The sequence below is a fragment of the Pollicipes pollicipes genome, unplaced genomic scaffold (genome assembly GCF_011947565.3).
Source record: "Pollicipes pollicipes isolate AB1234 unplaced genomic scaffold, Ppol_2.1 Scaffold_6686;HRSCAF=7923_pilon_pilon_pilon, whole genome shotgun sequence".
NCBI lineage: Eukaryota > Metazoa > Arthropoda > Thecostraca > Pollicipedomorpha > Pollicipedidae > Pollicipes > Pollicipes pollicipes.
Genome location: NW_023596921.1, coordinates 45,649,486 through 45,659,562, shown reverse-complemented (window position 1 = coordinate 45,659,562; position 10,077 = coordinate 45,649,486). Strand labels below are relative to the sequence as shown.

The following is a 10,077-nucleotide window of genomic DNA, read 5'->3' as shown; positions in this document are numbered from 1 at the left end:
TCCCCACTGGATCAATCCGAAGGTAAAATTTTGCTGAAAACGTAATTTTTATAAGGGGGCATGGCCTCGTGGAGGCCCCCATATGTGGCATCATTCCCAATGTCGCTTGCTACTGGTTCGGAATCTGCCGTGCATTCTGCTGCCCTGGCTATTGAGGTCCATCGTTTTTTTCTGCAGTCGAGGAAAGCAAATCTAGCCGTAGGTCGAGTTTAGACGTAAGGCCCCGGCAAGTCCCGGGGGTGGAAGAAATTCCTGTTGTGATTGAACTATCTCATTAGTCTAGGACAGGTGCGTCTGCTTTCCTATCAGCGGCACTTATCCTAACATTTGTTCAAGAGCATTCTACGAGTGAACGTTTTGGTATGTGCATGGTATGGAAAACTGCAGTGATGAAACAGATTTTCGATGATAGGCTGATTACTGATAACGCTACCGTGCATGGACTTAACACACGCCCGGGTGGCCGGCTAGATACCTTTCGCTCGGGTGGGCGGTCAATTTGACCCCTGATATCTCGGGAACTAAGAAAGCTAGATACACCAAATTTATGGAGCATCTTGATCTCTACGTTAGCTCACTTTGGTCAGAGTTTGACCTTCCTAGGTTCTGACCTTCGGGTCAAATGAGGTCAAGCAAAGTCAAATTCCAGGTTGGTCTCCAAAGTGCCCCCAGAACCTAGGCAACTGTTTCTAAGCAAATGTAAGTTTCTGGGCAAAAAAAGAATTAATCGCTAACCTCTTTCAAGAAACTCTGCATACCGGATTCGACAGTTTCCATCACAACTATGATCAAACGTGTCATACAGCACGATTGTTGAGTGTAGCATAGCTCTATGGCAAAGCCATTACTCCGCAATACGCCCCAAACTCCGTCCGCCATCATAGGATGAACCACTCACAAGCTTGAACAGAATATGCTGTTTACCACTGACCACCTCTCCCACCCAGTCTGTACCCGCAGGCTGAAGGGAAAGGCCTCCAAGGGAGAGGTTTTCCGCACCCAATCCACCCATACCCATGGGGATATATATGCCCACACACATGCCTATACACACCGCTACCCATTCCAAATCAATTGTGTCTGTGCATCGCCCACCCGTGAACATTTTTTTAGCGCTCAACATCTAAATTAGCATAGGTAGGACAGGCATGCTCACTCACAAGCTAAAAAGGCTCATCGACTCAAACGGACGCGTCAACCAACCGGCACATCAGGTGCATGTCAAACAGCGGCCAGGGAAGTCTGGATGCATCCCTTGGCAGTGTGTTGAAATAGCGTGCCCCGCGACAACATTATTGACTCCGCCCCACTGAAGTGCGAGACCTCGGCTCATTTACGTCACTGTCCTGACGCGCGTGACTATCACATGACTGCGTCACGTGAACCACCTCCCTGTAAAGAAATATCACTACCTTGATACCTGAAAGAAACGTTACAATAATATTAACTTTTTCTAAATATGGTACAAATATAATGTTTTGTGATGTCGCGGTGATGTGGTGACCGTGTAAATATCGAAATGCTGCAAAACGCTACGACTTCCAGGAACTTCCTTTCCGCCCTGCACGTCAAGATCCTTTAAAATTGTTATTCGCACATCCCGAATATTGTAAGATTTTCTTCGTCGCTAGAAAAACTTTCTCCAGTTACAATTGCCGTTTTTAAGCAAGTTCATGACGGTTGCACTATAGGTGTGGCTGTGACTGTACCTGTCATTATCGTCGCTAACTCTACAATATCATGATTTTACGCTGCATGTAGAGAGGAAACAAAGCAGAGCTGATGGCCACAGGACACATGAAACCTACATTTGTTTGTGATCTTTGCGTTCCATTCCTCTTGTCGTAGAAGCATTGCTGGTAGCAACGGCGCGCACGCACGCACGCACGCACGCACGCACGCACGCACGCACGCATGCATGCGTGCACCCACGGAAGCGCAGAAGCTTAGACACAACTGAACGTCCGAAATCCTCTAAAGAGGGGGATCTAATCCTGTCCGAGGCTGAATATCCAACCGCCACTTAACTGTCAGACTTGTCCAGCACTAGACTTGAGTCCTCGTAATTGAAGCCCCACGCAGCCTGGAGAATACTGGCCTGACCGGGGACGGGGGCGGGGCTAACCCCCGGCACTCACAGAGTCCTGCTCTTCCAGGATTGGCGTGTTAGGGCAAAGTTGTTGCACCCGTTCGGGCGGTGGCACAACGAACGTGCGAAAGCATTGTTGGTATTATATATATATATATATATATATATATATATATATATATATATATATATATATAGAGAGAGAGAGAGAGAGAGAGAGAGAGAGAGAGAGAGAGAGAGAGAGAGAGAGAGAGAGAGAGAGAGAGAGAGAGAGAGAGAGAGAGAGAGAGAGAGAGAGAGATATATATATATATATATATATATATATTATATATATATATATATAGATAGATAGATAGATAGATAGATAGATAGATAGATAGATAGATAGATAGATAGATAGATAGATAGATAGATATATATATATATATATATATATATATATATATATATATATATATATATAGAGATAGATAGATATATATATATGTATTTGTATATATATATATATATATATGTATGTATATATACATACATATATATATATATATAAATATATATATGTATATATATATGTATATATATATATATATATATATATATATATATATATATATATATATATAATATGCATAAACCCGGGTGGTTTGGGCTGGTTTCTTTTCAAACTTGGCTCCTAAACACGACAGCAACTTCTGCGTTGGTGATCTTTTTCCGAATGTTTTCGATTCATCATGTGTCACATCGCGTCGAGGTGAAAGCAGAAATATATAGGCCAGTTATTTTTAAAGGGGCTGGACATTTATTTACCACCTCAGCCGACATCTTGCATTCACGCGACTTCAGAAATCTGTATCTGTACCTGTAGGGTAGTTTCGAGCCGTAAATATGGCTGTACAACTTTCAGAGCTTTTCGGGCAAGGGTTACAGGCTTATAGCCTCGGGCGTTTTTGAGAGGTTACGCTGCAGGCCTATCTCCGATCGGCCATATTGTATGCACATGCTTCAGATTAATAGAACCTGTATCATGGTGAGAGATGAGCTGGGCCGCCATGATGCAGGTGAACTTTGGGAATTTCCAATGGTCACTTTCTTGCTTTTTGAAGCCGTGACCTGGTAATAATGTCTTACACGATCTACCACAATGTGTGTCATGTCCAAAGCAGAGCAGAGCTTCGTGACAGTTTACGTTCAGACGCATCCTTTTGCGATTAGGATTGCAAAAGTAGTGTGATTGGTAATGATAAACTTTTACTAAAATCCGCTCCTGCCATGGTAAATGTCCTCCGCGGGTGAGATTCGTACATAGCCCACTCTGATCCACCCCGCACCCACCCGCGGCTCACAAGGGCAGATGGTTCTCTAGCAACACTTTAAATGCGCTTCCGCTCACGGGAACAGGTAGCTTGGTAGCAATGTGTTTAAGTGATCACTCATCAGTGACCTTGATTGATCTTGATCAATCAAGGATCAATCAATGAATCAAGATCAAAGGATCTTGATCAATGAACCTTGATCTTTTCTAGTGATGTAAACCTGATGTACCAGGGACTTTCTGACGCCTTGTCTGCAGGACTTCACGCGGATGAGCGACAGATCAGGAGGCACCACGAAACGACCACGTAGTGACCGCTGGGTCACACAAAACGCTATGTATTCAGACTTCACCGTACTCCTAAGATTTATAAGCATGGGATAAGTGTAAGTGTGCGTCGTGTTGAGCACTTCGGAACTGCGCTTGCAAGTGTCCTGATTTGAATGGTATCTTTGGCCTTTTAATATAAGGATTTCAAAGACAAGACCAGAAGCCTCCAGATAGCCAACTGTGACTGCATGCTGCATATGAATAATTTACTCCATTAGAGAAGTAGCTGTGTTATGCTTGATTGCTTCGCCTTCAAGGCTTGGCTATGTCATTTCATTATTGATCGTACTGAACCTCACATTACCGCCACCGAACACAGCTCATTTTGGATAAGTGTGGGGAGCGTACTTTCATTGCCATGGTGGGAGGAGGGGGGGGGGGGGGGGGAGGGGCGTGCAGCGATGTGTAGTGCAGGGATCAGCACCAATACGTAAAGGCGATCTGTCGCAAAAAGAAACAGGCCATCACCTCGCTGCGCGCAAAGATAGAACAGGACAAGCACAGAAACACTAGAATTTACCAGCCGAGCGAGAAGGCAAAACATGTATCGAAAACTGTACCACGCCAAAATACACCGAATCCAGGTGGTTGACGGACAGCTTGTATTGAAGCGATGTCGGTCAGCGGCGTACACCTTCGTCGCGTGCCACGGGTGTCGTCGGTCCACGGGTCCAGCGGTGTCGATCGGTGGCCGTTGGCCGTGGTTACGTGAAGACACAGCTGCCTGTGGAGTCTCGCATGACTATTCATGTGAGGGCTGATAGCGGCGGCACGGCTCCAGCTCCCCGCCCCACCCCCACATGGCGCGAGGGAGCCAAAACGCTACCCACAGGCAGGGTGTCAGCCGTACAATCATTGTCAGCAATTGCTCTTGACTGTCAGCAATTCGGATGTTGATCGTCATGCATTGGGCTGAACGTTTGGCTGTCAAGATATCTATGTATGCCTGATGTAGTCAATATTGCGTATCGTGCCTCGGTAAGATACCTTGATGCATATCGTTGTCTATTTTTGCCTTATAGATGCGGCGTCGGATGGCCCTATGAATGGCAAACCTTCGCTGGGCTCCTAGCATGTTGTGCCTGTTTACAGGGCATGCGATTTCTGGACCTGCTGGCGCCAATGGTGTTTCTGGCTGTGATGCCGGCGACCGTCGCCTCCGTGATGCTGCTGGCCCTTTCGCCGGCCGCCAACGCGGAGGATGAAACGGATGCAGCCTCTCCAGGCCTCAGGTGAGGGTCAACACGCAGTAGGAGCTTCACCAGGGCTCAGGTGAGGGTCAACATGCAGTAGGAGCTTCACCAGGGGTCAGGTGAGGGTCAACACGCAGTAAGAGCTTCACCAGGGCTCAGGTGAGGGTCAACACGCAGTAGGAGCTTCACCAGGACTCAGGTGAGGGTCAACATGCAGTAGGAGCTTCACCAGGGCTCAGGTGAGGGTCAACATGCAGTAGGAGCTTCACTAGGCCTCAGGTGAGGGTCAACACGCAGTAGGAGCTTCACCAGGGCTCAGGTGAGGGTCAACATGCAGTAGGAGCTTCACCAGGGCTCAGGTGAGGGTCAACATGCAGTAGGAGCTTCACCAGGGGTCAGGTGAGGGTCAACATGCAGTAGGAGCTTCACCAGGGGTCAGGTGAGGGTCAACATGCAGTAGGAGCTTCACCAGGGGTCAGGTGAGGGTCAACATGCAGTAGGAGCTTCACCAGGGGTCAGGTCAGGGTGAGCATGAGGCAACATTCGGCCCAGGGCTCTGGTGAGAGTGAGCATGTGGAACAGCCACCCCCCACGCTCAGGTGAGGGTGAGCATGGGCCAACAACTAGACCAGGACTAATGTGAGACTGAAAGGGAAGACGCAGCCTCCTCCTGAACCTGACAAGACTGGCGATATGCAGACATAGCATCCCTAGGACTGATGTGAGACTGGAACGGTAGAAACAGCGTGCCTGAGCTCATGTTGGATTGATGTGAAGAGCAGGGTTTCGCCAGCACACCGTTGAGGCTGCTGAGACAGACCGTGGCCCCTCTTTGCTCCGGTTTGGTTGCACACAGAGGACTGCGGCCATAGGGAGCAGACTCGTTGAATAGCCGTTTTGCTGGGCATTTAATAGTGTCCGGCTACGTAGCCAGGTACGACTTAAGATTAAGTTCACGTAATATATTGGCTGAACAATGATGGGTTTCCTTACTTTAAACTCAATAACTGATTTTCGTGTGTCCTTCCCTCTCATTGACTACTTTGATAAGGCATTCTTCAACCCCAATGATGTACTCATGTATCCTCAAACATCCAAAAGGGCAACCTCTTAAGCATCATTTGTAAGTTTTGTGAATGATATTGCAAATCCAAAGCATTTCTTTGACCTCGCTTAATTCTCCAATTTATCGTCTCAAAAGCTGCCGATCCGAATATGACTATACCTGGCCTTGCTAGTTCTGTGGAGAATGCCAAAATGGCTTAAGTTTTTCGCGGTTCTCATACAATTTTTGAGTTTAGCCAATGTCCAAAACTTGTATGCTTTTTAAAGATAATTGTGATAGTAAAAAGTAGAATAAAGTAAGCATAAATCAATAGTGCAAGGGAAATTTTTTGATATACCTTGGCCATCATATAATAACAAGCCACCGTCGGCTTATCGACACCAAACAAACGAACGGAGGGAGATTATACCTGAGATTTTACCTCGTCCGGGCTCGCCGTCTGTTATAACGAGAGGGAATGGCGGAGGGTCAATGCGACCCAGCTTTCCCCCATTTTTAAACTGAGAATGGTAGAGTTTCGTGACAAAAAAGGTGGTACGGCCTCTGCGAGGTTTGCGATTGGCTCCATGTACTCTTTTGCTACATTAATGATTGACCCACTTGGCCAGTCAAGAGACAATTATCCTGCCAAAAATGGGCCATTCCAGCTTAACGAAAAAACGCTTACACAACGATCCAACGGACCAATAGCACTTCTACGACTGTGTTTGATGTTGGACACGTAATACTTCTCTCTTTAAACACTTGTTATGGATTACTCACACGGAGTGGAAGGTTTCATTGCAATGCATCCGTTCTTATCAGTCCGTTTCATCGTGTCTTCTCATCAATTTCTTCTATCGTTCGATTACTGGCTCCGCTACCCTTTTCAACTCAGGCGCACAACTCTGCCCTACCACCCGCGTCGGCGAAACACTTACCGTACGACGCTCCTTAAACGATGTGTTTACTCCGAAACTAGAATAGTCAGTGCCAAAACACTGAGGCGTGCTGATCGGGTCTGTGTTTGTCCAATACGGGGAGCGGCAGAGCACACTCGATAGCTGTTTTCAGCCACATAGCAGACAGGTAAAATTAAATGGATTTCTCCTTGAATGCAGCCACGCAAGTCAGTGAATAAAGCAAACGGAAGTTACTAGTGATCACTTTGGAGAGGACGCGCTTTATACAATTGGACCTGCGAACTTGGCCTCAACTGAAGCCTGAATCTTTTACACTACAGCACACCTATTCAGATCCAACACTGCTCAAGCCTTTGTATGGTTGCAGCCCATTAGTCCGAAGATGCGTACTCGACTCCGTCACTTGAAGTTTAATAACGCTTTAGCATAAGTGCAGCATGCCTGTTGAATTTTAGGAATCGTTTGAACGCTCTTCCTGTTTTCTATCGCAACTGGATGTTGCTGACCTTTGGAAACGAATGTTTGTCGTATAGAGCATCCAATACCTTTCAAGGCTAACATCCCACACACCGATATAAATATCGTTCGCACTGAATACAAGGACACCGCATAGGCATTTTAGTATACAAGCACCCGAATTGATATATTATAGTACAAAATCGCGCGAGTTAATTTACAAAAGTATTAAGCCACCCGAGTTGGTTTGCGCCAATAGTGTAAAATGACCTGATCCGTTTAACGTAACACAACGTAACCTGACCTAACTACCTGTCCTACTTATATCAAGCAGACATAACCAATGGCTAGGGAACAATACCCATGTTGTAGAAGTTGATCAACAAATGAGAACCGTGCCCAGAAAAGGAGGTAAATTTGGCATTAAACACAGAGCTCGTCTCTCCGACCGCAATCTGGTCGGAGAGACGGGCTGGGTATGTCTGTCTGCACGAGCTCTGTCTGTCCGAAACATGACTAACCGACACGAGCAAAGCGCCAGCCACTGTGAACCCGCTCGTGTTTCCGGACTACCGGCTCATCCGGCGTGACAGATGAGCCGCGCGCAAAGGCAGAACAGGCATCCTCGGCAGCAGGGTCGGTGTTCCGGCCAGGAGCCCTCCGCACACTGATAAGGTCAGCGTAGCGAGCAGCGACCCGCCAACGGAAGCGTTCTGGGTGCAAATCATGGGCAGACTTCAGCGTATGCTGGCTGTTAGTGCCATCTACTGGCCACCAGATGCACTATTGGGCCCCAGCGTCGAGTGACTCATTAGCAGCTGTGTAATGGGAAACCGGTGGGGAAGCCCCTGCTCTTCCTCGTTGAAGTAAACAAATATGCGGCCAATCTCAACGCCATGGGCATAGGAACAGGGGGGCCGGGGGACCATAGCTCCACCCCCACCTTCCAAGGCGGGGGGCCAGCAGTGTTAACTGCCCCCCCCCCACGCCCCCACACTTTTCAGATTAAGGCTGTGTTTGGTTTACTTTTGCACTACATTAAAAATATATGCAGATTTACCTAGTTCACCAGCCATCTTCCTCAAGATGCGTCATCTTTTTCAGTTGCCCCCTGGCCACCACTCCGTGTTACAGCCACAGGGCCGACGCCGCGTGGCCTACGGAGACTGCAACGCCGGGTATCGAGGCTGTTGTTGCTATGACTTGCGAGCGCGCATGTTCAAACCATGTTGCATAGTTTTCAGCATTGATCAATTCTGTCTGAATCTTAAACATTTTAAGACGAATTAGGATTAGCTATGCTAATACAATTTTGGGACCCCCTTTAATCTACAATTTACGTTCAGGGAGCCCTCAATATCCCTGAAGAACACAAAAAAACGGATTCTGTGTGACAATTATTGGACCACCTGCAGCAATCAGGAATGCTGTTGCGCCAGTGAAGGTTTCTGTGCTGATCCAGGGCCAACTGCGCGGATCAGAATGCCTCCCGTGCCATGGAGATCTCCTGAACAATGTGATATGATATATCCTTCTTCTGGCCTCCGGATGGACCAGGAGACCCCGCTCCCTGTCACCAGAACGACAGCCAGAAGACACTTCGCGATGGGGCGGAGTGGCCCTTCAGCCCTTGATCGGAAACGGCAATGTACCCCTGGTGTTCTACTCAAAGGGCCCCTTGCTCGGAAGGAAATAGGGGGTTTCATTACTGTTGAGTAGAGTAGGGGTCTCATTATTGTTGAGTGAAGGGGGTCGAAATGAGCTTGAAAAGCAAACAAGGCCATCCAACGTTTGCCTGAAAACGCTCATTTTTTAGAATGAATTAATGAAACAAATAACATGAAAAGGTTCGAACATGCTCGCCCGCAGCCTCGAGAACAAGGACAGCGACGACCTGGGCTGGAGCTTCCGCAAAACCGAACGGCTTCGGCCACTGCAAGTGCCACCTGGCGGGTGTCGTGTTAATCTGCCTTCTGGACAGATCAATAGTTACAGAAACACGAAACATAGAGATTCTACCTTTGCTCTTTCGGGTCAACCACCAGATACCAGCCGTAGTGCACGGTGCTTTAAGGGCCAATCCGTTCCTATGATCAGTCTAAAAATCGCATAAGTAAAATATGAGCCCAAACTGCTTTCTAAATGTAAGACTTGATGTCATGAAGCGCTCAAAAATGCTGCTTTCAAAAGCGTCATCATTTTCGCCCACACATTGGTCACGGCTCAATATTAGCTGTTGGGCCGACGCTGCGCGGCCTACGGAGACTGCAACGCCCGGGGTCGAGGTTTTTGTTTCTAAGATTTTCCGGTGCGCATGCTCAAAATTACGTCGCATAGCTTGTCTTAATAATCGGTTAATATGTTAAAAGGTAATTATTTCAGAAGTTTCATCATCTTCGTCAACCGGAAGGCCAAGGTTACAAGTTAGCCGCTGAGCTAATGTTCCGTTGACTATGGAGACTGCAAGGCCTGGTGTGGAGGTTTTTTGTTAAGATTTGAGGGCGCGCATGTTAAAAAATGTGTGACAAAGTGTATCGCTAATAGATTCTGACTGATTAGTGAACATTTCCGGACAAACATGGCTTGGCCTCTTAATACAAATAATCGACCACTCGATCAGCAATCGCATTTTTATCTTTAAATTTTGATCAGACAGATCGATCTAATTTACTTTTGCGACGCCCTTAATGTCTGTAGAACCCAGATAAAAAAAATTGACAAAGCCT

At 47.1% G+C, this 10,077-nt stretch overlaps 1 pseudogene; it reads left to right on the top strand.

The window, feature by feature from the left end:
• LOC119107764 (glycine receptor subunit alpha-4-like) overlaps positions 1-10,077 on the top strand; it is a 78,525-nt pseudogene that overhangs the window by 17,437 nt on the left and 51,011 nt on the right.